The sequence below is a fragment of the Equus przewalskii genome, chromosome 17 (assembly GCF_037783145.1).
Source record: "Equus przewalskii isolate Varuska chromosome 17, EquPr2, whole genome shotgun sequence".
In the NCBI taxonomy this organism is placed as follows: Eukaryota; Metazoa; Chordata; class Mammalia; order Perissodactyla; family Equidae; genus Equus; species Equus przewalskii.
In genome coordinates, this window is record NC_091847.1 from 76,872,723 (window position 1) to 76,899,280 (window position 26,558).

Genomic DNA, 26,558 nt, shown 5'->3' on the forward strand with positions numbered 1-26,558 from the left:
TCTTCTTGGTGGAGTCTCCCTTTGATCATTACATACTGTCCCTGTTTGTCTCTCATTACCTGTTTTGTCTTGAAGTCTACTTTGTCTGATATAATTATGGCAATGCCTGCTTTCTTCTGTTTGCCATTAGCTTGGAGTATCATCCTCCATCCCTTCACTCTGAGCCTGTGTTTGTTTTTAGAGCTGAGATGTGTTTCCTGGAGGCAGCATAATGTTGGCTCTTGTTGTTTAATCCATCCAGCCACTCTGTGTCTTGATGGAAGAATTCAACCCATTTACATTTAGAATGATTGTTGATATATAAGGGCTTAATGGTGCCATTTTATTGCTTGTTTTCTGTTTCTTCTGCATTTCCCTTATTTCTCATCCCATGTATTTTGACTGAATTGGTAGTCCTCTATGGTGGTTTTCTTAGTATTTATCATTTGTGTCTCTGTTCTGATTATTTGCTTAGTGGTTACCATGAGGTTTGTATAAAAAATCTCATATATGAGATAGTCCATTTTCTGATAGCCTCTTATTTCCTTAGACTAAGCTGATTCCATCCCTTTCCTCTTCCTTTTCTAAGTTGTTGTTGTCACAACTTATTCCATCTTGTATTGTGAGTTTGTGGTTAAAATGATGATATTATATTTATTTTTGATGTTTTCCTTTCCTTTATCTTTAATGTTATAATTATGTGTTTGCTAACCTGTTCTGATAGAAAGCCTCAATTTCCTTGTTTAGTCTACCTATTTATCTTCTTGCTCAAGGCTTCATAAACTGTTTCATTTTTTTTCAGGTATGAGGGCCTTTTTGATCATTTCTTGGAGGGGGCATCTTGTGGTGATGAACTCCCTCAGCTTTTGTTTATCTGGGATAGTTTTTATTTCTCCATCATATCTGAAGGACATTTTTGCTGGATAGAGTATTCTTGGCTGAAAGTTTTTGTCTTTCAGAATTTTGAATATATCATTCTACTCTCTCCTAGCCTGGAAGGTTTCTGCTGAGAAATCCACTGATAGGGGTTCCTTTGTAAGTTATTTCTTCTCCCTTGGTGCCCTTAATAGTTTTTCTTTGTCATAGACTTTTGCCAGCTTTACTACTATATGCCTTGGAGAAGGTCTTTTTACAATGATATAATTATGAGATCTATTAGCTTCTTTGAATTGTATCTCCACTTGCTTCCCCAGATTTGGGAAGGTCTCAGCTGATATTTCTTTGAGCAAGCTTTCTGCTCCATTCTCCTTCTTTTCTTCCTCTGGAATACCTGTAATCCTTATGTTGCATTTCCTAATTGAGTTGGATATTTCTTGGAGAATTTCTTCATTTCTTTTTAGTGTTAGTTCTCTCTCCTCCTCTATCGGAAGCATTTCTACATTTCTGTCCGTCCAGACTGCTAATTCTCTGCTCCATAATATCAGCTCTGTTATTCCTAGAGTCCAGATTTTTCTTTATTTTATTGATTGTGTTATTCATCTACCACATTTCTGATTGATTTTTCTTTATAGTTTCAATCTCTTTTGTGAAGAAGTTCCTGATTTCATTGAACTGTCTCTCTGTATTTTCTTGTAACTTGTTTGAGTATTTTTATGATAGCTATTTTGAGTTCTCTGTCATTTAGATTATAAGTTTCTGTGCTTTCAGGATTGATTTCTGGATGCTTGTCATTTTCCTTCTGGTCTGGAGTTCTAATATATTTTTTCATACTGTTTGATGGTGTGGATTTGTGCCTCTGCATGGTGATAGTATTTGGTCACAACTTCCACCTGCTGCCAGTGGGTGTAGGTCGAGAGCTGTATATTCTGAGCCCACCACAATCTGCAGCTCGCTGGCTCACAGCTGCTGCCTTTCTATCACTTGTTCAGGCACTCTGGCTGACTGGCTGACCTGGAGTGCCAGTTGGGGGCAGGGGTGCTTCCTTTCACCTGCATTATCCCAGGGACGTTCTTGTTCTGCCCTCTCTATCTGCTCTCCTGGGGTACTGACTTGATGAAGACACATCCCACAATAGCTTAGCTACCTCTGTGTGGGGCTTTCCCACAGGCTATGAGGGAACTTGGGGAGCAAACATGTTCCTGCAGAGGGCCACCCCTCCTCCCTCTGCTCCCAGAGCTGGTCATGGTCCTGCGCCCTGGTTTGCTGCCATTAGGGGAGAGAGATGAGATCCCCCTACCTCCTTCCACTTCCTCTGGGTGGTCCAGCACCTCTACCTTCAGATGTATGGCTGCATAGGCCTTTCATATGTCTTTTGTGTTGCGTGAATGTCCTCTGTTGGTATATGAATGTCCTTTTTGTTATATCATAGTGGGGAGAGTCTAAGTGAGGCGCTCACTCTGCCATGATGCTGACATAAGTCCTGTAACTCTTGTTATTCTAATGATTGTTTTATTGTTTATACTGTACATCTTTAACTGTCACAGTCTACCTTCAAGTACTATTCCACCATTTCACATACAGTGTAAGAATCTCACGAGTGTACTTTTATTTTCCCCTTCTTGCCTTCATGCTATTGTTGTAAAACATTTTATTTCTGTATATCTTATAAACTCCACAGTACATTGTTATTATTTTTACTTTAAACAATCAATTATCTTGTAAAGAGACTTACCTAGTAAAAAAATTTCTATTTACCCACATAGTTATTATTTCCAATGTTCTTCATTTCTTTGTGGAGATCCACATTTGCATCCAGTGTCATTTTTCCTTTTCCTTCCTGTAAGATTCCTTTAAATAGAACTTCCTTTAACATGTTTTTGTGCTGTAGGTCTGTTGCTTATGAATTCTTTCAGGTTTATCATGTCTGAGAAACTGTTTTACCTTCATTTTTTAATCTTTTCCCTAGATAAAAAATTCCAAGTTACTTGAAAAATATTGCTCCGCTGTCTTTTACCTTGAATTATTTTCAGTGAGAAATCTACCGTTGTTCTTTAGTGTATGTGTCTTTCTTTCCTCTGTCTGATTTTAATTGTTCCTTTTTATCACTGGTTTTTAGCAACTTGGTTATGATATGCCTTGGTATAATTTGCTTTATGTTTTTTGTATTTTGGGTTTTTTGAGCTTTTTGGGTGTTTAGGTTTACAGTTTTAATCAAATTTGGAAAATTTTCAACCATTTTTTCCTCAAAAACATTTTTTGTCTCCTCGCCTTACTCTCTGAGATTTGAATTATATGTATATATTGGTGTGGTTGAAGTTATTCCATATCTCACTGATGCTCTGTTCATTTTTTCCCATCTTTTTTTCTATCTCTATTCATTTTGTACAGTTTATAATGCTCTGTCTTCAAATTCATTGATATTTTCTTCTGCAGTGTCTAAAATGTCTAATCTGTTGTTAATCCTAGATCAACTTGGTGTTGTTAATAATTCAGTGTATTTCTCAACACAAAGTAGTTTCCATGTTTACAAGTTTGATTTGGGAATTTTTTTGTATCTTCCATGTCTCTACTTGACACCTTGAATGTTTCCTCTAGCTTCTTGAACATATGGAATGTGGCTGTAAAACTATTTTATTTTAATATCCTTGTCTGCTAGTTCTATCGTCTTTTTTTTTTTTCTTTGAGGTAATTTCAATTGATTGATTTTCTACTCATTATTTTTATATTTTTTCCTGCTTCTTTGATTCCTGGCAACTTTTGATTGGCATTCAGACATAACTTTTACCTTGTCGAGTGCTGGATATTTTTATATTCCTGTAAATATTTTGAGTTTTGTTCTAGGATGCAGTTAAGTTTCTTGGAAAAGGTTTGTTCCCTTAACATCTTGCTTTGGGTCAGAGCAGCACTTAACCTTGTGTTAATTTTGTCCCACTATTGAGGCAAAACCCTTCTTAGTACTCTACAGTGTGATTTTGAATTAATGAGATTTTCTTCTCTGGCTGATGGGAATAAGCAGACTATAGTTCCCATGTGAGCCTCAGGGATTGTTCTTTCCCTAGCCTCAAGTAGTTTCCTTATACTCAGGCACTGAACAGTAAGTACTCTGTTAAGTGCTAGAGAGTGGCCTTCTGCAGATCTCTGGAGTTTTCTATCTCTGTAGCTCTCTCTTCTCCAGTACTTTGTCCTGTAAACTCCACCTGCTTTGACCTTCCTGGATTTCCTCTTCTCAGAGAAGCTTTGCCTACCTTCCCCATCCGTGTGCCACAGCCTAGGAACTCTATTTGGGTGGTAATCTGGGATAACACAGGCCTCATCTTATTTGGTTTCCATCTCTCAGGGATTACTGTCTTCTGTTGCGTGATGTCCAATGTTTTGAGGATCATTGTTTCATGTATTTTATAGTTGTTTCAGACAGGAGGCTAAATCTGGTCACTTTTACTCCATCTTGACACTAGATGTGGAAGTTCTCCAGACAGTTCAACATAATGTAACATTTGGATTTCTGCAGGAGCAGTGAAGTTGGGAGATGAAGTAGGACGTTGTAAGGAAAGTGCAAGGATAGGTGATGAGATAGAGTAGAGTACAACAAATCTGAGCAAGACAAGTGTGGATATCACTGTGAGACTTAGGGTATCTGATTGGTCCAGCAGAATCTGATGCATGGCATTCAATATATGTTAATTTTTATAATTAATTAAATTAATAATGGACTTTAAAATCCTGAAAGGTAAGCATTATTTCAAGATGGTGTATTTGTTGGGGAGCACTTTTAGCTGCTTGCAACACAGACATGATTATAATGGCTTAACCAAAGAGGTCTTTTCTTTTCTTTATTTTTTTATGAAACCAAGTCCAAGGGCAGTCTGACCAGGCTAGTATGGTGATTCCATGTTGCCATTAGGAACTCAGACTCCTTTAATCTTTTCATATAACCATCTCTAACCTGTGGCTTTCAGCTACATGCTTGTTGCTTTTTGCCCATGATGGTTGTTCCACCTCCTGCATTAACAAGAGTTCAGACAGGAAGAATGCAATGGGCAAACAGCCTGTGCTAGACGAGTGAGCCAGAGGTCTTTCTCAGAAGACCTGTCAGCAGCTTCCACTTGTATCACATTGGTGAGCATTGTTGTATGACCACCCTAGTTACAAGGGATGCTGGGAAATGTAGTTCTTTTTAAAATCTGGGCACATTACCACCCCAAGAAAAATTGTGTTTTAGTAAGAGAAAAAGACAGCATTCTTTGAATATCATTTAGGCCACAGTTGTGTCTCCCACAAATGGGAGAACTGAAATTCAGAAATTCAATAATGTGCCTGAGTTTGTTACACAGCCGTTAAGTGATAAAGCTCGTATTGGTACCAGGGTCTGTCCAGTCCCAATCCCCATTCCTTTTGCTGCACAGTCCAGAAAAGCAAGTGCTCTTTTCATGATAGGATCTTTGAGTTGGATCTCATGACAGGATATGAAGATGAGATTAAAATGTAGATGTATGGACTTCAGGGAGCAAGTAGAAGGAATTATATGGCACATTTGGGGATACTAGTAACTCATTTTTGTGAGAACATTAGGATTCAATGAAGAAGCTGGAGAACGATAAGAAAGGCTAAGTGGTAGAAATTCTAGAAGGCCGGGCTAAGAATTTTACATTTTGCTTAGCATGTGTTAGGTTAAAATCTTATTAAAATGATCTATTAAAGGAGCCCATTGAATCAAAAAAATTTCCGAAAATCTGGGTGAAAAATTGAGCTTCACAGATTTCTGAAGATAGTTATGATGTCCAAATGGAGGTGATAGAATAATTTATTGATTACGGTAATAAAATTGTGTAACAAGTTTCTGGTCATGACTATTGCATCTATAATTGCTTTTCAAAACACTTGGATTTTTTACATTTATATGCTACAAGGACACTCTAAAGTCTTAAAGATGGGCATTCATTCATTCAACGGGACAGACATGTTTCCTGCCCTTTTGGAACTTAGATTCCAGAAGAGAGAACTAGACAATAAATAATAAACATAATAAATGGGTATATATAAACATAGTAAATAAGTATATTATAGTACTTATACTATAATATAAGCATATTATATGTACTTATATTAATTATTATATGTATATTATGTACTTTTATATGTTAGGTTGATAAGTGATATGGAACAAAAGTGGAACAGACAAAGAGGGAAATAGGGGCTCAGTGTGGAGAGAGTTGTAATTCTAAATAAAGAACCAGAGCAGGCCTCATTGAGAAGGTACATGTAAGCAAATCCTGGAAGGGAATAAGAGAGTCATGCAGATAGCATGCAGAGTAGTGTCAAGAAGAGGGAACTGCAAGATTGGGAATTGCCCAGTATGCCTGAAGGTCAGCGGGAAGGCTAATGTGGCTGGAGTGGAGTGAGCAAGTGAGAGTACCAGGAAATGAAGTCAGAGAGGTAACAGGGAATCAGATCATGTAGGATCTTATAAACCATTATAAAGACTTTGGCTTTTACTCTGTGGAAATGGGAAGCCATTGCTGAGTTTTGAGCAAAGAAATGACATAATATGACTTTCCCTTTAAAAGGATCACTTTGGCCGTTGTGTTGAGAATAAACTTTACAATTTATCTGTCTCCCCTTACTAGGTTATAAACCACAGGGGCAGGGATCTTTGTCTCTTTTGGTACATTGTTGTATCTCAGGGTAGACGCTTGGAAAATATTTTTGAATGAATGACCATTTAAATGGCCATTGAAGATTTTAGAGTGTCCTCATAGAAAATAAATGGGAAACAACTTAACAAGAGATGGGAAAGTTGTTGAGGGGAGAGAATTGCTGAAGAAATGTCTTTGAGTAGGAGAAAGGGGATGAGATCTAATGCCCAACTGAAGGGTTTGACTTTAGAGGGAGCATACGTACTTCATCTATAGATAGATGACAGGGCATACTACATGGGTAAAGATACTGCTGGGGGGGACAAGTGTGAGTTTGTGGAAAACTGATTGCTTCAGTGTTCTCAGGGAGACAAGCAAGGCCCTTAGGGAAGTGTTTAAGATGGGTTTGTTGGGGAACTGTGTTGGGGAGTTGAGGAAAAAAGCTAATAGAGTAATTAGATGAGGAAAGTATAATATTATTAATGGGCCTACTTGATTAAGAGTTCATTTGAGGTTCAGGTTCATAAATTGAAAATCAGACTAGTCGGCACATTTGTGTGTTTTTCTCCAATCATTATCAACAGTGACTGAGTATTTATTGAGAATGAGACACTGTGTTACCTGCTGGCTGTAGGAAACATTAACAAAACCTAATCCTAGCCCTACTCACAGTGTAGGGGCACACAATTACACTATCAACCAGTTGTGATATAGTGTGAAAAGTACTATCAATTCAAACACAGGAAAAAACATCTTAAATCAAAGAAGTTATTCCAGGCCAGTGAACAATTCAGGTTGTGGAGGGAATAGCAGATTAGTCTAAGAAGGCAGACAGCTGTGAAAGAGCCACTTCCAAAGACTCGTCTCATGGCGTCCACTCAAAAACTATTATGTAAAAACTTTGCCTGATCCCAATCAGATCCCCTGCTTTAAAACTCATCTTAAACCAGATTCCCAAATCTCATAAATACTGTCTCCCTCACTTTCCCTGTGAGACACTGCTAAAACTCTCAAGATGCTATTCTCCTTTACTGCAGTAAGCAAAAAACTCAGTTCTGCTTTATCAACAGGTTATTTTGGAGATATTTTAAAGGAGCCAGCATTTGACAAGCTGGGAGGTCCCATCAAAATCTGGTCACCCTGGAAACAGCGTGCTTTTCTGAGGCCCTTTGAGCCTCCTGCACAGGGTCTTTCCAATGATGATGGCGAGGTAAGTTCCTACTGGGTTTGAGCTCTCATTTCTTATTTTTTCAACAAACACTCCAAACTGGTAAGTTTAGTTTATTTAGTTTGAGAGTAGTATTTAGGAATAAGAAACTCTTTTTAAAAGTCCAGTGATTGATCAGGTTTGAAAAACTTTTATTTTTGGTAGAAATCTGCATTATGACTGACAACCCTACTGTTTGTCTGTTTGTCCTTGTCATTTCTTCATTGTGCATTGATAAAAGAAAGTTCATAGGGATGAGGATGGGCTTGTATGTTCAGAAGGTTTCTCTTCAGACTGGCATCCTTTAGGAAACACTGTCTCAGATCATTTATGAAAATCTTATCAGAACTTTACTCACTCTGGTTTTATTTTGTCCATAAAAGTCTAGTTCTCTTTGGTAAGGAGTTCCCCAAGATAGAAAGTGCACGATATTTGACTGACTGTCACGAGACTCCTAGGTTTATCTCTAGTTCTGTGCCCACTCTGGGATGGACTCCTGCCTCTTACATGTATTTATACTAACATGAAAATGTACCTTCTTAACTTTCTATGTGATATGAGGATTATTTGGAATATAATGATTGCTTTGGAGAACTTTTGATATGAACAAAATTGTTCCTTTTGGTTGGCTCTTTGAAGCAAAAAGGAAGCAAATATCAAAAACGTACAATTGTCTACATTTTAAGGCAAGAGGAAACTTCCAAAATATAGTCAAAGAACTATGAAATTGCTTCCTTAAATGGTTCCTGGGCAAAGGCAAGAGAAAAATGTGAACATATTAAAACTATCTCTTTTAGATTCCTTCAAATCACAATTTGAATATAATATCCTTTATTCTTCTTTTCCACTTCCTTATCCTATGTTCCTCTATTTCCCTCTGTCCCATCTATCCTTCTGACTTTTTCTCCTTCCCTTGAAAACACCTCCTAAGGAGATGGTCTTGTTAGTCTAAAAGAGAAAGATCACTTTGTTTAATATGAGACACCCCTCTCATTTCCATACTTCAACTGTTAATAATTACTGGTCTTTGAATCATACAAATCAGATTGTCAAGGGCCTGAGTTAATGTTTAAACCTGCTGTAATGACTCTCTCTTTTTCTCTCCCCCATCTTTCCTCCCCTCCCTCTCTCATGTGCTTGTATGTCAAAATAGGTTTTCCTGCATCTATACTTTCCCCTCTCTTTAATTAAGGAAAGATAATTAGTCTTTTACAGTGATAATTTTGTATTTGACTAAAGCTAGCTCCCTCTCATTTTTTCTATTACTCTTCTCCTTTTTCCTCCCTAGGAGATCTTTAAAGATTAATTGATGAAAATAATTATTCTGTCATTATGTGCTAAATCTAGGAATATCTAATTAAGAATTTCTGAAATAGAAAGCAAAATCATTAAATTGTTTTGTGTTTCTTTTTCTTTAAAATTGCTTTTAAGAGATATTTCTGGTTAAAACTACAGGAAAAGAAGAAAAGGCCTTGATTCTAAGGATAAGGGCATTGAAACAGAATATAAAGAATTTTTATAATTTCATTTATGAATACAAAGCTTATATATTATATATAAAATGTGCATAAAATATTCCTGATAAATAGATGAATCATTGGACAAATTAGAATGAGTTTATCATTTTGGTTTAAAGGGTTGAAACCAATTATCTACTTCCTAACTTTAATATATGAAGTTAATGCCAACATGATATTCTACTTTATACAAGATTATAGAATGTCTCGTAATTTAAAATTCCTATATTCCTTGCATTGGTTTTATGGGACAAACAATTTATTATTATTTCTACAAATTCTTAAAGATTACAAAAATTTAGAATCATGATTAACTAGATAAAATTGTAATGATGGGTATCTTAAAAAGGTTTATAATCTTATGATATTTCTGTAATATCAAAATTCTTAAGTTTATATTTAACTAAAATTGTAATTTCTAGATTTTTAGCTAACTTAAATACCTTAGGCAATTGTTAAACTAAGTTTATTGATATGTAATCTTTGAATACTTCGACAAAATCTAAAGAAAAAAAATGAGAGGCACAACATTTGCCACTAAACAGTTGTATTTTACTGTTATTCTTTTTTTTTTTTAAAGATTTTATTTTTTTCCTTTTTCTCCCCAAAGTCCCCCGGTACATGGTTGTATATTCTTCGTTGTGGGTCCTTCTAGTTGTGGCATGTGGGACGCTGCCTCAGCATGGTTTGATGAGCAGTGCCATGTCCGTGCCCAGGATTTGAACCAACGAAACACTGGGCCACCTGCAGCAGAGCACGTGAACTTAACCACTCGGCCACGGGGCCAGCCCCCACTGTTATTCTTATACACTTAAAAATAGATATATTGGGGCCGGCCGCTTGTCATACTGATTAAGTTGGGCACACTCTGCTTTGGTGGCCCAGGTTCAAGGGTTTAGATCCTGGGCATGGACCTACACCACTCATCAGCCATGCTGTGGTGGTGACCCCATATAATGTGGAGGAAGATTGGCACAGATGTTAGCTCAGGGCTAATCTTCCTCAAGCAAAGTAAGAGGAGGATTGGCAACAGATGTTAGCTCAGAGTGAATCTTCCTCAGCAAAAAAAAAAAAAAAAGAAAGAAAAAAAAAGATATAGATTTAGAGAATGTGAAAATGCCTTTGGATTTTGTTATACAAATAACCTCCTTAAAATTTATAAAGATAATATGAAAGGCATGCCCATTAGAAAAATAGTTAAACAGTAACTGGTTTTCTGTCTTCTAGTTTTTTCCAGGAGAAAAAGAAGTTGGTCACCTAGGTTAAGTGGAGCAATTAAGACCATATTTAGTATAATTACAGAGAGATGTGAATATGTATGCAATATTATTGCTCTGGTTTGTTTCTTAAAGAATTGTTGCACTTAAGATGGTAAATTCATGGAATGCTGAAGTGGCTTCCTAAAAGAGCTGCAGCATGAAAGGATGGGTGCCATCCTTGAACGTGTAGTATATGCGTCAAATCAGATACCTCTGCATGGTGCTGTGTTCCCAACAGCAAGACTACATGGGGCAGAATCAAGGGGCAGAAGCAGGAGTGGCCCCATTTACCATCATTCCCAATGACACACTGGGAGATTTTATGCCTCTCATCCCTTTAACTCTGGGCTCTGTAGGGTTGGAGGTCCTGGTGCCCAAAGGGGGCGTAGTCTTGCCACGGGGAACACAAAGTTTTTATTGAACTTTAGGATATGGCTGCTGGCAGTGCACTCTGAAGTCCTTGTATCCAGACATCAGCATTCTGGCAGGGGTGCTCGACCCTGCTCAGCAGGAAGAGGACATGTGGAACCCAGATGAGCCATTTGGGAACTTTTTGGTCCTCCCGTCTCATTGTAGCTGTGGATGGACGCATGCAGCAGTCGTCAGCCTGAGAACAGTATGATGGCTCGGACCCCTCAGGAGTTAAGATTTGAGTCACCCCACCAGTAAGTCCCCAAGTCTTACTTTAGAATGAGGGAAATCAGAATAGCTAGTGAAAGAGGGAGAGCATGAGTACCAGTTGTAACCCCAAAGATCAACTGCAGTGTCAGAGGTCCCTTCTGAGTTTCCCCTCGGGAACACAGGCCCGCAGGAACCATGGTAGACCTGCACCCTGGACCTGTGAGAAATCTGTTCAGCGCAAGGGGCGAGCTGTAGCAGCTATGAAAATAAGCCACTCAGAGCTGTTTCTGCAGAGAATTGACAGATGGCCCCAGTTGCTATGCTCTGACTCTACTGTAGTGCTTCTGCAGAAGCCGTGCTGCTCCCGGCTGCTCCCAGCCGATGACTGAGCGTGGCGAAGGTCCGAAGGCAGGCCCATTTCTCTGAGAAGGAGGACTCTTGATGGGTAACTTTGATTCGAGGTTCCCCCATCAGCCTTGCAGACTTTACTCAATACCAATCAGGTCCTTGCACTGAAAAACTCAAGCTAGACTCCAGAAACCTCAAAAGTATCTCACCTTTGCCCTTACCCCTCAGAGATACTGCTAAGATCTGTCAAGGTAATATTCTTCCTACCACAGTAAGCAGAAAACTTAGTTTTGCTTTATCAACAGGTTATTTTGGTTGGTGGTATTTTCAAGGAGTTGGCATTCAACAGATGAAAAGTGGCCATCATTCAAAAAAGCAGGGGTAAGAGCTTCATAGGTAGAAGGAACAGTAAATGCAAAGGCCTAGAGGTGGAAAAAAGTGTTAAAGGGCAGAAAGAAGGCCAATGTGGCATGAGCTTAGAGAGAGAGCAATAGAGAAGATGGTATGAGATGAGGTCAGGGAAGTATAGAAAGCCCTGGAGTCCATGGTAATCATAGGGTCAACTTCATTCTGAGTACAAAGAAAACAATTAGAGGGTTTTGAGTGGAGAAGTGACATACCTTGGTTTCTATGTTGTAGGAGCATGAGTTGTGGAGGGACATGAATAGAAATGGGGAGAGCAGTTAGGAGGTTATTATTGCAGTTACGCAGGTGAGACCTTAGGTGATTTGGAACTAGATTGATAGTGATACAGGAGGCAAAGAGAAATGCACAAATTCAGGATCTGTTTTGGAGACAGAATCATCAGAACTTGCAGATTGATGGGCGGTGGGGGGTGGAGATGGTGTGTGAAGGAAGAGGAGGAATGAAGAATGACTCCAAGGTTTTAGTCTCGAGCTGCTGTATGACTGGTAATGAATTTTACCACTTTGAGGAAAACTGATGGGGACGAATATTTTCAGAAGAGAAAAGCAAAACCTCTCTTTTAGACCTGGCGAATTTGACTTCCAAATAGAAAGATTAAGTAGGCACTTATAAAGTCTAGAGATCAGGACTGGAGGTAAACATTTTTTGTGATTTATCAACATGTGGATGGTATTTAAACTAGAGAACAGAGAGATCACCTCAAAAGAAAATGTAGATAAAGAAGAGAAGAATCCCCAGGATCTAGCCCTGGGGCCCTCCAACATTTAGGTTACCTAGAGCAGGAAAGATGGCTAAGAAGGTAAAAGGAACACCGAGAATGCTTCAAACTGGTCAGTTGAGTCCACTTTGGAACCTGTGAGGAAATGTAGGGGCAGGAAGTACCTCAATATTAGTTGCTAATTGAAACAATCTCTTCAGTTCCTTAGCCAACAAATACGTATTGAGTATTGTAAACAGGGGTGTCCCAGAAACATTACAATATAAGGTAACCAGTCTAACTGCTGCTTAACATACCATACTTACATACAACGCTCCCTTGCAGCGAGGGGCATCAGATTTCTAGGCTTGATTACAAAAGTATTTTGGAAAAGTCTGTCTTTCTGCTTTCTTGTCTTTTTTTTTAACCAACTGTCTTAAACTATCAATTTTTTGTTGTCTTTTAATACATTATTCAATTTTAGATTTAATAAACTATTAAACTTCTTCACTTATGTTGCTTTTACCTAAAATATGCTTAGATGGAATTATGAATTCTGGCTTTAAAAACATGATTAGAATTATGTAAATATGTTAACTCTCTTAAGGTCTTTCCTCTTTTTTTAGGTTTGGTTAACATTTGAAAATACACTGTAGTGTTTTGATATCAGAATTACATTCATCAAAAATATGGATGTATTTAGACTTTCAGGAAGAATTTAACCAAAGGATATAGGCAGAAATAAAACAAAACAAAAACATCTAGCTTGTAGTAGCTACAAAACAACGTGTGGCTTTCAGAGTAAAAGACTTCTATATCAGTTGCATAATAGTAATTCTTTATTCATGAGGTCTTTTTATTTCCATGGAAACATTGAGGTCGTTTTAATTTTTAATTACACTAGAGTTTACAGTTCCATAGATTTTAACTCTGTTGTAGTAAGCACAGAAGCTAGGGCTTTACCCATTTCCACTTTAAAAAGTACAAAAGAAGAAAAGATGGTTTAAAATGACCATGAGTTTCATTCAGTTTCAAGCTTTAGCTGTATATTGATTATTTCTAATTTTTCCTAAACCTGCCCTGCAATTTTATATCCAATTACTTCTTCTGTTTTTGTCTATACCCTTCGGCTAAAAGTATTTTCCCAGGAAGTAAACTAAAATAGGAAACTCAGCGGGGATGTTGGTGGGATAAGTAGCACATGAGGTGTGAGACTGCTGTCAAGTGACAGAAGGAGCAGAGAACTACTTCTGCCACCTGCTCAGCTTGGTAATCTTGGGTGCATGCCTTCCTTTCTCTGGCCCTCAACTTCTTCACCTGCAACTTGAGAGAGTGAGGATGAGTGACAGAATTCAATGGTTCTCTGAAATATGTTGGCTCTACGGAACCCATGACTTTGTGGAAACTATCCACATGGCCCCGATGTTGATGACAGTTCTCATGACGTGGTGTCTGTCACAGGGACTGGATGCAGGTCAGGAACAGGAAGCTATGGAATGAGACAAATTATTCACTAAATGGGTCTAATACAGATTTTATAGCTAGAAAATCTTTTATTTCTTTTCCCTTTCTGTATCATTAAATTTCCAGATATAGAAGTTTTACAGGTTCTGTTCCTATTCGATTATGGTCATTTTCAGAATGCAAAGGGCACAGGGAAAGGAACTGACATTTACTGAATATCTACTGTATATTATGCATTGTATTTTCACATAATTATCTTTCAATCTTTATAGCAGTCCTATAAGCAGCAATTACTATTCTCATTTTATAAATGAGAATTTGAGACTCAAACGAGGATAATTCTGCCAAGTGCTAGTCAACATTTGAAGATACAGTTTAAAATATCACTTTGAAGTTTTACTCTGAACTGAGATTTAGCTTCTTTCCTATTTATATTTGCCAGTTGTCTTTATCAGTATTTTCCTACCTATTGGTTGAGATCCCTGAAGGGTTGTAGATTACTTGCAGAGGGATATAATAATCTAATACTGTCTCTAAACAAATAAATGACTTGCATGTATGCATATGATTATTTGTTCAACTGCATTAATAAAAATATGCATTAATTTGAAAGTATTACTCATTTCATGGCATTTGCTTTATTTTATTCAAAAAGTGTCTAAGTCAGTGGATCATAACATTTTTAGACCTAGAACAGACCTTGGAAATCTGATCCAGTGCTTTTTTTTTTTTTTTTGGTGACGAAGATTGTCACTGAGCTAACATCTCTGCCAGTCTTCCTCTATTTTGTATGTGGGATAATACAAAATACATACAAGCCACATCATGGCTTCATGAGCAGTGTGTAGGTCCCCACCTGGGATCCAAACTCATGAACCCTGGGCCACTGAAGCAGAGCACATGAACTTAACCACTCCGCCATAGGGCCAGCCCCCACTGCTTTTTTGTTAAACAGATGAGCGAATTTGGCTCAGAGAGGATAAATACTTTTCCCAGAATTCTACAGTTAGTGTCAGATTTAGAGCTATAACCTTAAAAGGTTCAGTGCTTTATCCATGAATTAAAATATTTTTATTGTATTGAGTTAGGTTTCTATCAGGAAACCAAAAATTAAACAGACAACTGATTGAAACATTGCTTTAAAATGCCACTGAGTAAATTTAATTTAAAAAATAATAAAAATTATTAAAATAATAATCTCCCATTAAGGAACTTTGAAAAAGATAGAAAAATAATTGTATTTAAAACTGAGTAATTTGTCTTCTGTAAACATAATTTGAATCATATGCAGTTATAAATCCTGCTTTTTTTAAACTGAGCACTATGACATATTTTTCTTTTGCCTTAAAAGTTCTTCAAAATTGTTGGTTTTTTTTAATGGATATGTAATATTGCATATTATAGGATTTTCACATCTATTTATCCATTCCCTATATTCTTGGACATTTTGATATTTCATTTTTAGTTTGGTTTTTTTGGTGGGGAAGATTGGCCCTGAGCTAACATCTGTGACAGTCCTCCTTTATTTTGTATGTGGGACACCGCCACAGCATGGCTTGATGAGCAGTGTGTAGGTCCGTGCCCAGGATCCAAACCTGTGAACCCTGGGCCACTGAAGTGGAGTGTGTGAATTTAACTACTCCACCACCAGGCTGGCCCCTAGATATTTCCAATTTTTAATGCCAAATATTTTTTTGTATAAAAATCATTTTTTGCATCTCTGACTACTATGTTTCTTGGTTTAGATTCTAGAACATGAAATTACTATTTAAAGAGCATAAGCACTTTCACACTCAATAATATTATCAGTTTTTTTCTATAAATTATGTACTCTATCTAAAAGTAATTTTTGTTTGTGCATCTGATTACACCCTCATGAAAATTAAATATGATAATTTAAAGACTTCTAACTTCTAAAAAGAAATATCTCTCTTTTGTTAAAATTAACATTTTTTATTAGTGAGGTATTTTTCATATATTACTTTTTTTCTTATGTGAAACATCAATTTTTTCACTTAGCCCATTTTTATATTGTAATATATTTTAAAGAAAATCAATTTCTGTGGGCCTTTTTTTTAACATTTCTATGGGATCGTTTGTCTTTTTTTTATTACTTGAATAACACAAATATTCTAGTTGTAAAAGATTCAAACGATATAGAAATATACATAGCACATGACTCCCTCCCTTACAGATCACCACTGTCAACAGCATTTTAGAGTACATTATTCCTGTTATCATTCTATTAATATGCACATATCTTCATATTCTTTATATAAAGATACATGGAATATATATATAAAAATATAAATGGATCATAGAATACCGGTTATTCAGCATCTTTCTTCACTTAATAGTGTGCATTTGGGAGCTTACTTTTTTCTCCCCACAGTGTAAAAAGCTTTCCCCCACACCCTATTGAACATTACAAAAAAATTTGATCAAGACGTGAAAGATGTTTTTCAGACAATAAAAATCACCTGAAACCAGTTAAGAAATAAACACTATTAATATTTTGGCAACCATTCTTTCATGCATCTCAATGTATTTTATGTAATTGATGTTTATTCTGACACCAACTGGTATACCGCAGTTCAGTTCCAGCACTAACCACCCAGAGTTAGCATAGACCACACAAATGAAAGGGCGTGGTCCCTAACAAGACTGTCCCCACTTCAGACACCAGTCAAAAGTAGGGTCCCCTAGCTACCTGCACTTCCAGCTGGCTACAATCCCATGACCTCTTCAGATTAGATAAGTTGCTGGCACGACTCAGAACTCAAGAAAGCACTAAAGCACTATAATTACAATTACAGTCTTATTAGAAAGGATACAAACCAGGAACAGCCAAATAAGAGACTTATAAGGCAAGGTCTGGGAGGGTCCTGAATGTAGAGGTTCTGTGCCTCCTCCCCGTGGAATCAAGGCACTTCACCCTCGTATCACATCAATGTGTTCACCCTCCAGGAAGCACCACTGAGTTTCATGTCCAGAGTCTTTATTGGGGTTTCGTTACATAGACATGATTGAATAAATCATTGGCCTGTGATTGAACTCGTTCTCCAGACCTCTCCTTTCCCAAAGTCAGGAGATGGGGCTGATATCATGTGGCTCAAAGCCTCAACCTTGTAATCACATGATTGGTCTTTCTGGCGTGATCAGCCCTGATCCTGAAGCTATCTAAGGGCCCACAATGAGTCACCTCATTTGCATAAACCCAGAAGTGATCCAAGGGGCTCGTGAATAACAAAGACACTCCTTTTACTTGTGAAATTCTAGGAATTTAGATTCACTCCCAGGAACCAGAGACAAAGGTGAGTCAAATTATTATACAGTACTGTCATATATAGTTTGTTTGTGTTTTTATTGTGGATGCCTGTTTTTGGCTTGGATTTCTTACCATGTCAATATACTAGGTCTATCTCATTTTTTTCTCAAGGCTTTCTTGAGAAACAACATGTTTTATGTGTTAAATATACTAACTCTCTGTCTATAAATAGCTCTTTTTCCGTTTCTAGTTTGCCTCTTAATTTGATAACATCTATGCTAGACAGTCCTTCTCCAACTAGACAGCAGATAAATATTTATCTAAAATTTCTTATAGCTTTCTTCAGTCTTTCTTTTTAAATATTGAAATTATTTTGGTGCAGACAATAAGTAAAGTTTAAATGGAGTCTTTTCTCAAGTAAACAATTCTCCCAACATAATGAAATGAATTATTTTTTAAATTCACCCTTGCAGGAATGGGTGGATTGCAAGAAGTAGGGGGTTTGGAGTGTTATGAGGAAGGTACTGTTATTCCCACTTTTTAGATGAAGACGCTGAGTTCAAAGAGATTAAATAATTTTCCCCAGATCACCTAGAAAGGGCAGAATTGCCTAGCTGATTCCAAAGCCTAAAAAAGCAAATATTGGAATCACATGTAAGTACCAAATGATTTAGTGGGTACCTAAGATTATAAAACAATTTGTCCTGATATAAAAATCGAAGATTAAGTGGAACATAGAAGAAAATCTAGTCATGACACTGAAAAATGGCATTAAGCAAAAATCTAGATCCCCCAAAACAAGATAAATTTCCCTTTTGTTGATCAATTTAAGTTAAATTAATACCTGTTACTGAATCATACAAAAATGACTAAACACGTTCACCGAATTTAGGGGATATGTTTATGATGGTTCAACTTGTAAGTTTTGTGGTGCACAGAAAATTCATGTCTGGAGGTCCAAAGGGGCGAATTGAAGAGAGAGCCACCTTCGAGAGCAGATCAAGTCAGAGACCCGTGTACAATAAAGGACTATTCAGAGACACATGCCATGCAGGCATTCAGACAGAGGACTGAAAGGAGTGATTTTATTTCTTTAAAGAAATTTTTTTAATGCTTTTTTGGTCGGGAAGTTTTGCCCTGAGCTAACATCTGTTGCCAATCTTCCTCTTTTTCTTTTTTTTTCTCCTCCCCAAAGCCCCAGGACATAGTTGTGTATCCTAGTTGTAAGTCACTCTAGCTCTTCTATGTGGATGCTGCCATAGTGTGACTTGATGAGTAGTGTGTAGGTCCCCTACAGTCAAGCATGTGAACTTAACCACTCAGCCACGGGGCCGGCCCCAAAAGGAGTGATTTTAAATAGGAGTCCCAATTGAAGGTCACAAGAGATATTGATTAGTGATCAAGGGGCTTCACTTGGGCAGCTCCATGAGTTGGACTTTAGAATGAGCAGCAGAGATTCATTTGTGTAATGATGGGTAATGAATTAGGAGAAAGCCATCTAATTGCTAAAAACATTTGAGTGGAAAAGTACCCTTCTTTTTTTTCTCTTCTCAACTCTAAGTATTAGGGCACTTTGAGAAACATTTGTACTTAAAATACTAGAATATTAAACTAAATAAAAAGGAGCTAAATAATTCAGGTCACAACAGATGAACCAAGTAGTTAAAATTTCATAGATATTAAGCAGATGAATGAGACAGGATTTTGTGAAATATTACATCAGCATTCACTGCATTTACATATAAAAATTGGCTACTATTAATACTGTCTGCATTATAAAAATTGACTTTATAGACTCTGATTTTCTGTGTTTTGTTTTTAAACAGTCAAGGTACGTTTTTTTCTTTTTAAAGATTGGCACCTGAGCTAACATCTGTTGCCAATCTTCTTTTTTCTTCTTCTTCTCCCGAAAGACCCCCAGAGTATAGTTGTATATTCTAGTTGTAGGTCCTTCAGGCTTTGCTGTGTGAGATGCTGCCCAACATGGCCTGATGAGCAGTGCTAGATCGATACCCAGGATCTGAACCGGCAAAACCCTGGCCCACCAAAGGGGAGCACGCGAACTTAACCCCTTGGCCACAGAGCTGGCCCTAGACTCTGATTTTCTACGTTAATCTCCCCTTTAGATACTATTGTATTCAATAAATGTCTTGTAGTAGTAGTAATAATACCTTGCAATCTGGTGTACAGTTTGTGGAAAAACCTGTTGTATATACAATATTTCATTTGATCTTTATAGTTCTCTCAGGAGAGAGGTAGGATTTGTTATTCACTTTATTTCTAAGCATTTTCATATGTTGCTTAACTTTCCTTCTCAGAATATCTGTGATAGAGCCAAATGTAAATATTGTTTTCCTATCTTTTAGCGGAGGACACTAAATCGTAGGGAATAAGTGACTTTTTTTTAATTAGTTGTGAAATCATTTGAAGCTGAAATTAGATAGACTTAATTATTTGGAAGTAAAATTACTTAGCTGAGTAATCTTAAAATTTGAGATTAGATAAGCCACAATCATTAAATCTTGGTTTTCTTAAATTTTCTTACTTTCCCCAGCTTTGCAATGATTCTACTCACAATGCAGGGCAGAAAGCATTTGTTTTAAAGAGCAAATGAGCAGAAATGAACTGAGTCACTTGTTATGAAAGAGGAATTATATTCACTTATGAAAACTATATGGGCTTTGTACATAGATATAAAATTAAACACACAGTGAATGACAATATGTTTAATCATTTCTTTTTTCAATAATGTACATGGAACTTACAATGCAAGCCTTAGTATTTCAGACAGATATTTAAAAGGAAGAACTGCATAATGACTTGCTATCTAGCAGCAGGTACCTTCTTTCTAACCTCCTGCCCTGCCCTTTCCCAAACCATGCAGCACGTGGACTGTCAACGAGGATGGGAAACAAAAGTGTTGTTCACTTAACATAGTATATGTACTTAGCTTAGTGCCAAAATATGATAATAGATAACATTTATTGAGTGCCAGATGCTTTCTTTATGTTGATCTGTTAATCCTCACAACTGGTTTGGGTGTTATTTTAATTCCAATTTTATGAAAGACAAACTCAGAGAGATTAAATACCTTGCCCAAGATCATAAAGCTAGGAAGCCAAGAACTGGAGATCTAAATCCAAGACTTTTTTACTCTAAAGTCCATGTTCTAACCAGATTTAACTCTAAATTAAACAATTTATGAACTAGCAAAATTCACCGTAAGGGAGAGTATGCCTCCTGCCAACCTAGAGAGGTCCCATTTGTAAATTAAAAGGTGGTGCTTCAGATAAGGGACTGTAGGATATGCATTAATATATTAATGTGGGAACTAACATTTTTTTCCAAAGTAGTATTAACACTTTATTTTCAACCCACCTTGATCATTGAAATCCCTTGCAACAAAACATTTAATTATAAAGATGTTCTAAAGGTGTAATAAATAGTCTTTAAGGAACATTGGTCTTGAGCTACTATCTTAGATTTTGTATGCCAAATAGTTCAGAGGATATTTAAATTGGAAAGTAAGCATTACATTCTATAGTTCGTACGCATTTGGAGCTCTTTAGATTTTAGATCTTCTCTAGTTTACTGAGAGTTTATATTATGAATAGATGTTGAATTTTGTCATATGGTGCATCGATTGAGATGATTATATGGTTTTTCTCCTTTAGTCTGTTAAATTGGTGAAATACATAGATTGATGCTCAAATGGTACAGGTCATACATATCTTCTGGTACACATGTGCACGGTTTCTCCAGCCTATATGCAAAGTAGTTGTTAGGTCATTGGATATTCATATCTGTAGCTTTACCACATGATGCCAAACTGATTTTCAAACTTATTGTACCAATTTTACTCTCACTAACAATGTATGATAACTCCTGTTGTTTCATATCTTTAACAATACTTTCTATTGTCTAACAATACTTCCTAACTTTTGCGAAGCTCATAAGTATGTCGTAGTTTTTATTTGTGATTTTAATTTGCTTTTCCTTAATCACAACTAAGTTTGAGGACCTTTTCAATATTTGTTCGCCATTTGTATTTCTCTTCCTGTGAATGGCCAAGTCAAATATTTTGCCCATTAAAAAAATTTTAGATAGTTTATATTACTTATTTGTTGGAATTCTTGGTATATTCCAAATAAGAGTCTTATCAAAAATATGTGTTGCAAATACATTTTCCCATTCTAGAGTCTTCACTCTCGAGTGCTTTTGAAGAACAGAGTTTCTTAATCCTAACGTAGTTTAAAGTTACCAGTATTTTCCCTTATGGCTAGTGCTTTTTTATTTCTTGTTTAAGAAGTCACTCCCATTTAGTGATTCCTCAGAAAGTTGAACACAGAATTACCGATGACCCAGCAGTTTCACTCCTAGGTATATACCCCAAAGAATTGAAAACAGGGACTTAAAAAGATGCTTGTATGCTAATTTTCATAATAGCATTATTCACAAAAGATAAAAGTTGGAAACAACCCAAGTGTTCATCAACAGGTGAATAGATAAAATATGGCACATACATACAACAGAACATCATTCAGCTATAAAAAGGAGTGAGGTTCTGATCATACTACAACATGGATTTAGGTGAAATAGGCTAGACACAAAAGGCCAAATGTGTGGTTCCACGTATGTGAAATGTCTAGAGTAGGCAAGTCCATAGAAACAGAAAGTAGATTAGAGGTTACCAGGGGCTGGGTGGGCAGGAAATGGGGAGGTATTGCTTAATGGTTACAGAATATCTGTTTGTGGTGTTGAAAACTTTTGGAAGTAGGTAATGATGATGGTTGCACAATGTTGTGAATGTAATGAATGCTGCTGACTATACACTTAAAAATGGTTAAAATGGCAAATTTTATATATATTTTACCACAATAAAAAAATCGTTCCCTATTCAGAAACAATGAAGATATTATCTACTAAAAGCTTTACAGTTTTGGCTTCTTATTCGGTCTGTCGTCTACCTGGAGTGGATTTTTGTTTATGGTATGAAATGGGATCGAATTTCTTTCCCCCCCCCCATTCAGAGAGCAGTTATCTCAGCACCATTTATTGATTGCTCATTCCCCACCTCTTTGCAGTGCCACCTCTGTCACAAGTTACGTGACCATATTTGTATGGGTCTATTTCTAGACTCTATTCTGTTCCATGTGTCTGTTTGTCTAGCCTTGCACCACCATCACACTGTATTAATTACTATAATTTTATAAATTTATAAATCTTGATACATGCTGACACAAGTCTCATGTTGCTCTCTTTTTCAAGAATATCTTGGCTATTCTGGGCTATTTGCATATTTCTACCCTTTATCCTTGAAGATTCTTGTTGTTTTCCATATTCATACACATTTTATATAACATATGATAGAATTACTTTTTTTTCTATTTCCAGGCATTCATACAAAAACTATTAGTATTTTAATTGAGATAGCATTTAATTTACAAATCAGTTGGGGGAGAGGTGACATTTTTACAGTAACAAAATTTTCAACCTATAAGCATGGTCTATATTTCCCTTATTTAGGTCTTGTATCTTATCTTTTTAAAAGTTTAAAAATTTCCCCTGTAATGGAGAAATTCCTCTTTTCTTGGATTTATTACTAGATAGTTAAAGGTGGTTGATATTCTTTGATTCTACATAAAGTTTTTTCTTTTTAATTACATTTTCTAGCTTTTTATTGCTGTTGTATACAAATACAACTAATTTTTGTATATTAATCTTAAATCTAGCCACCATGCTAAACTCTCCTATTATTTCTAATATTTTTCTCCATAGATCCTTTGGAGTTTTCTATGTATGCAGTCACATAATAATGATAGTTTTATTTCTTCCTTTTCAATTCTTATGCCTCTAATTTTTTTCCTTGAATTTGCACTGGTTCCAATACAATGTCAAATAAAAGTGGTGATAATGGGTATTCTTTTCATGTTCTTAATTTTATTAGAAATTCTTCACTTAAAATCATGTTTATTCTAGGTTTTTATAGTTAATCTATATCAAGACTGGGAAATTTTCTTCTATTCTTAATGTAGGAAGAGTTTTTATTATGAATTAATGTTGAATTTTACCATATGCTTTCTGAGCAGCTATCGAGATGATTGAGGTTTTTCGGTTTCATCTATTAATGTGGAAAACTGCATTTATAGTTTTCTAATATTAAATAATTTGGAGATAAACCCAACTTTGTTGTTGTTGTGTTTTTGACACTGATTTTTTATTTCTCAACGTTTCTTTGTTTGCATTTGGCATCAGGGATAATACCAGTCCCATAGAATATGTTAAAAAGCATTCTTTTTTTTTGTCCTATTATATAGCATCTAATTTATTTTGTGCTGTTATTTTAAATCATATCTTTTAAATTGTTTTCATTTTTCTGCCAGTTGCTTATCTGTAGAAATACGGTTGAGGGCAGAGATTTTTCTCTGTTTTATTCACTGTTGTACCCCTAGTGCCTACAATAATGCCTCTTTTCTGTTTTATTCACTGTTGTACCCCTAGTGCCTACAATAATGCCTCCAAAGAGTAGGGATTTTACAGTGTTTTGAGTGAATGGATAAATATTTTGTTCACAAAATTGGTAATGATGTTTGGTAACCTGTTTTAAAATACCCACTGCAGTACCGACTGCTAGCTGCTCATCTCATACCCATTTCCCACCTTTTCCTTAGGAAAAGGTAAGATATTGGGCTTTGATAACAATGCGACCCCCTAAAACTACATTTCTCAGTCATCCTTGTAGGTAAAAGTGACCAACAAGATGTAAGTTGAAGTCATTGAGTTTCCACAAAATATCTGTAAAGGGCTCCTCCTCAGCTGAGAGGCAAGTTCCCTTGTTCTGCCTGGAACTCAGGTGTTAGCACTGGAGCACTAGCAGCCACCAGGGGGCCACGAGGGAAAGCCCAAGAGAAATGTCTTGTTGACCTCCATAAACCACGGAACGAATGCCAAACAACTGCCCATCTCTGAATTTCATATTACCAGAGAGAAAAATAAACTTCTGTCTTTGTTAAGCTACCATCTTTAAGCCCTGCTCTCTTACTAGCTGGCAAATGCATTCCTAACTGATACACCCACCATTACATTCTAAACATTTTCCCATATTCTTTATGTGACTTTTATGACTTGTACTAGATATGTACTTTGCCTCTATATGCATGTGCTATAATTAGCTTAACCAATCCCATATTGGTTGTATACACTTAAAATGCTTTAAGAGAATTTTGGCCGATTGTATTTTCCAATGATTCCTCCAACCATATCTGCCATCCCACATGTTCTTCTTACAGTATGACCTTGACACTCATCCCATTAAGTAGTCAGGTCTATGTCCATCCCTTTGAAACTGGAAAGATATTTATGACTGCCTCGACCAGCAGAGTAGGATGGAAGCTATGCTGTGTGACCTCCAAGCCTATATTATAAAAATACCAGGTACTTCCACCTTGCCCTTTTGGAGTGCTTGCTCTTGGGACCCAGCCACCATGCAATAAGGAAGCCTAAAGTAGCCCATGCAAGTAGACCACATGTAAGGCCTACAGGTTAGTGTTATGTTGACAGACCAGCTAAAGTCCCAAGCCAACAGCCAGCATCAAGCGCCAGATGTGTAAATGAAGATGTCTCCAGATTATTTCGGGGCTCAGCCATTGAGTCACTCCCTGCCTTTTGAGTCTTTCAGCTGAGGCCCAGACATTGTGGAGCAGAGATAAGCCATCCCTTCTTTGTTCTGCTCAAATTCCTGGTCCATAGAATCTGTGAGCACAATAAAATCGCTGTTTTACACCGCTAAGTTTCTAGGTGATTTGTTATATAGGAATTGTAAAACTATGAGAACTTTTAAGACTATGGAAACCTTTAGAAGAATGTTGTGATAGATACAACTTCATAGTTTTTAGTCCTTGGAGATACTGATATTATAGAGAGAATGAAACAAACCAAGTTCAGTCATCCTGATAAGGGTGGGAGAAGGGTGGTGTGGGAGACTGCAAATTCTTCCCCCAATTCATTTTTCCATAGTATTAGCTAGGCACATGGATTCCTAGTGAGAAATAATATTTTCCAGTATCCTTTCCAGCTGGATGTAGCCATTGACTAAAGTCCTGCCTATGGAATATGAGAAGTGATTTGCAACTTCTATGTCACTTGCTTGGAAGGAAATTGCCCTTCATTTCCATTCTTTCTCCCTTCCTGTGAGCTGGTTGACAAGCTGGTTCCAATCCTTGGGCTTGGAAGAGCAATGCGAAGTGGAGAACCAGGGTCCTTGAATCTCATTGTGGAATGAAGTTGCCCTACCACCTGGGGAGCTTACCTACTTTTAGATCATTAGAAAAGATTTAAAATTCCTGTCTTATTTAATCCACTGTGTTCTATGGCATCTGTGTTACATTAGCTTAACTGCCCCTCTCACTTATACAGGTACTTAAGAACAGGAGTGGAAAGACCGAAAGATAATAGAATTCCTAGGAGCACAGCCTAGGAAGTTGGCAAGGTTGGCAATTACCAAGGCATCGCTTGAAAGCAAAAGCTCTAAAGCCTGGATAAGGAACCTAGAACAGAAAGGAAGTTACTATTTTCATTATCTATATGCTGACTCAGCTGGTCAGTTACTGGTCACTCAGGAGTTTGTAATTGCTTCCATAACTTCTGTTATTTTTAATAGCTGTTACAACTGACTGATGAGAAATAAAATTTATAATGCATGAAATGTTACACAAAATGTCTAATTAGGCTTTTAGAATTTCTTGCCTTTTTGCCATAACCTATTCAAATGGAAAAACAGCTTCTCTCTCTCTCTCTCCTTTATGGTGAACTATGCATAAGGTTAAAATTTACTTTTTGAACCATTTTTAAGTGTACAGTTCATTGCCATTCAGTACATTCACACCCCTTTGTACCCATCACCACTAACCATCTCCAGAACTTTTTCATGATCTCAAAATGAAACTCTGTAACCATTAAATAATGACTCCCCAATCTACACCCCTCCCCATTTATTGTAATAAAATGATCTTTCAGTATCCACTAAAGCATCAGAAAGCTTTTAATGGGACCAACTGGGTAACTGCAAACAATAAGAAGATATAATTAGGAAACTAGGCTTTTGTGATTCCATGTCTATTTGCAAAATTATTCAACTAAAGGTATATCCTTTACAGAGGCTGCTTAGTTTCTCATTTGGAAACTCAAAAACTTAACTGAAAAAAATTTGTTTTCTTTAGTTTTCTATTCTCCCTCTAAACTTGTACTAAACAAGCTTTGTT

General features: G+C 36.7%; 2 protein-coding genes across 27 annotated transcripts in view; both read left to right on the top strand.

Annotated features, from left to right (window-relative positions):
• CARF (calcium responsive transcription factor) overlaps positions 1 to 26,558 on the top strand; it is a 100,481-nt gene that overhangs the window by 62,853 nt on the left and 11,070 nt on the right. For 10 of the 26 annotated variants that reach the window (XR_011528553.1, XR_011528555.1, XR_011528533.1 and 7 more), the window contains 2 exons: positions 7,562 to 7,701; positions 10,903 to 14,645. The exons of 2 other annotated variants lie outside the window; for them this stretch is intronic. The gene's annotated coding sequence lies outside the window, so the exon portion shown is untranslated. Of the gene's footprint in view, positions 1 to 7,561; positions 7,702 to 10,902; positions 14,646 to 26,558 lie in introns of those variants that run through there. 14 more of the 26 variants (XR_011528556.1, XR_011528536.1, XR_011528534.1 and 11 more) reach the window with 4 other exon arrangements.
• Positions 1 to 26,558, top strand: part of NBEAL1 (neurobeachin like 1) — a 203,494-nt gene that overhangs the window by 9,013 nt on the left and 167,923 nt on the right. Inside the window, exons 2-3 of the mRNA XM_070580766.1 lie at positions 7,562 to 7,701; positions 10,903 to 11,139. The gene's annotated coding sequence lies outside the window, so the exon portion shown is untranslated. The remainder of the gene's footprint in view (positions 1 to 7,561; positions 7,702 to 10,902; positions 11,140 to 26,558) is intronic.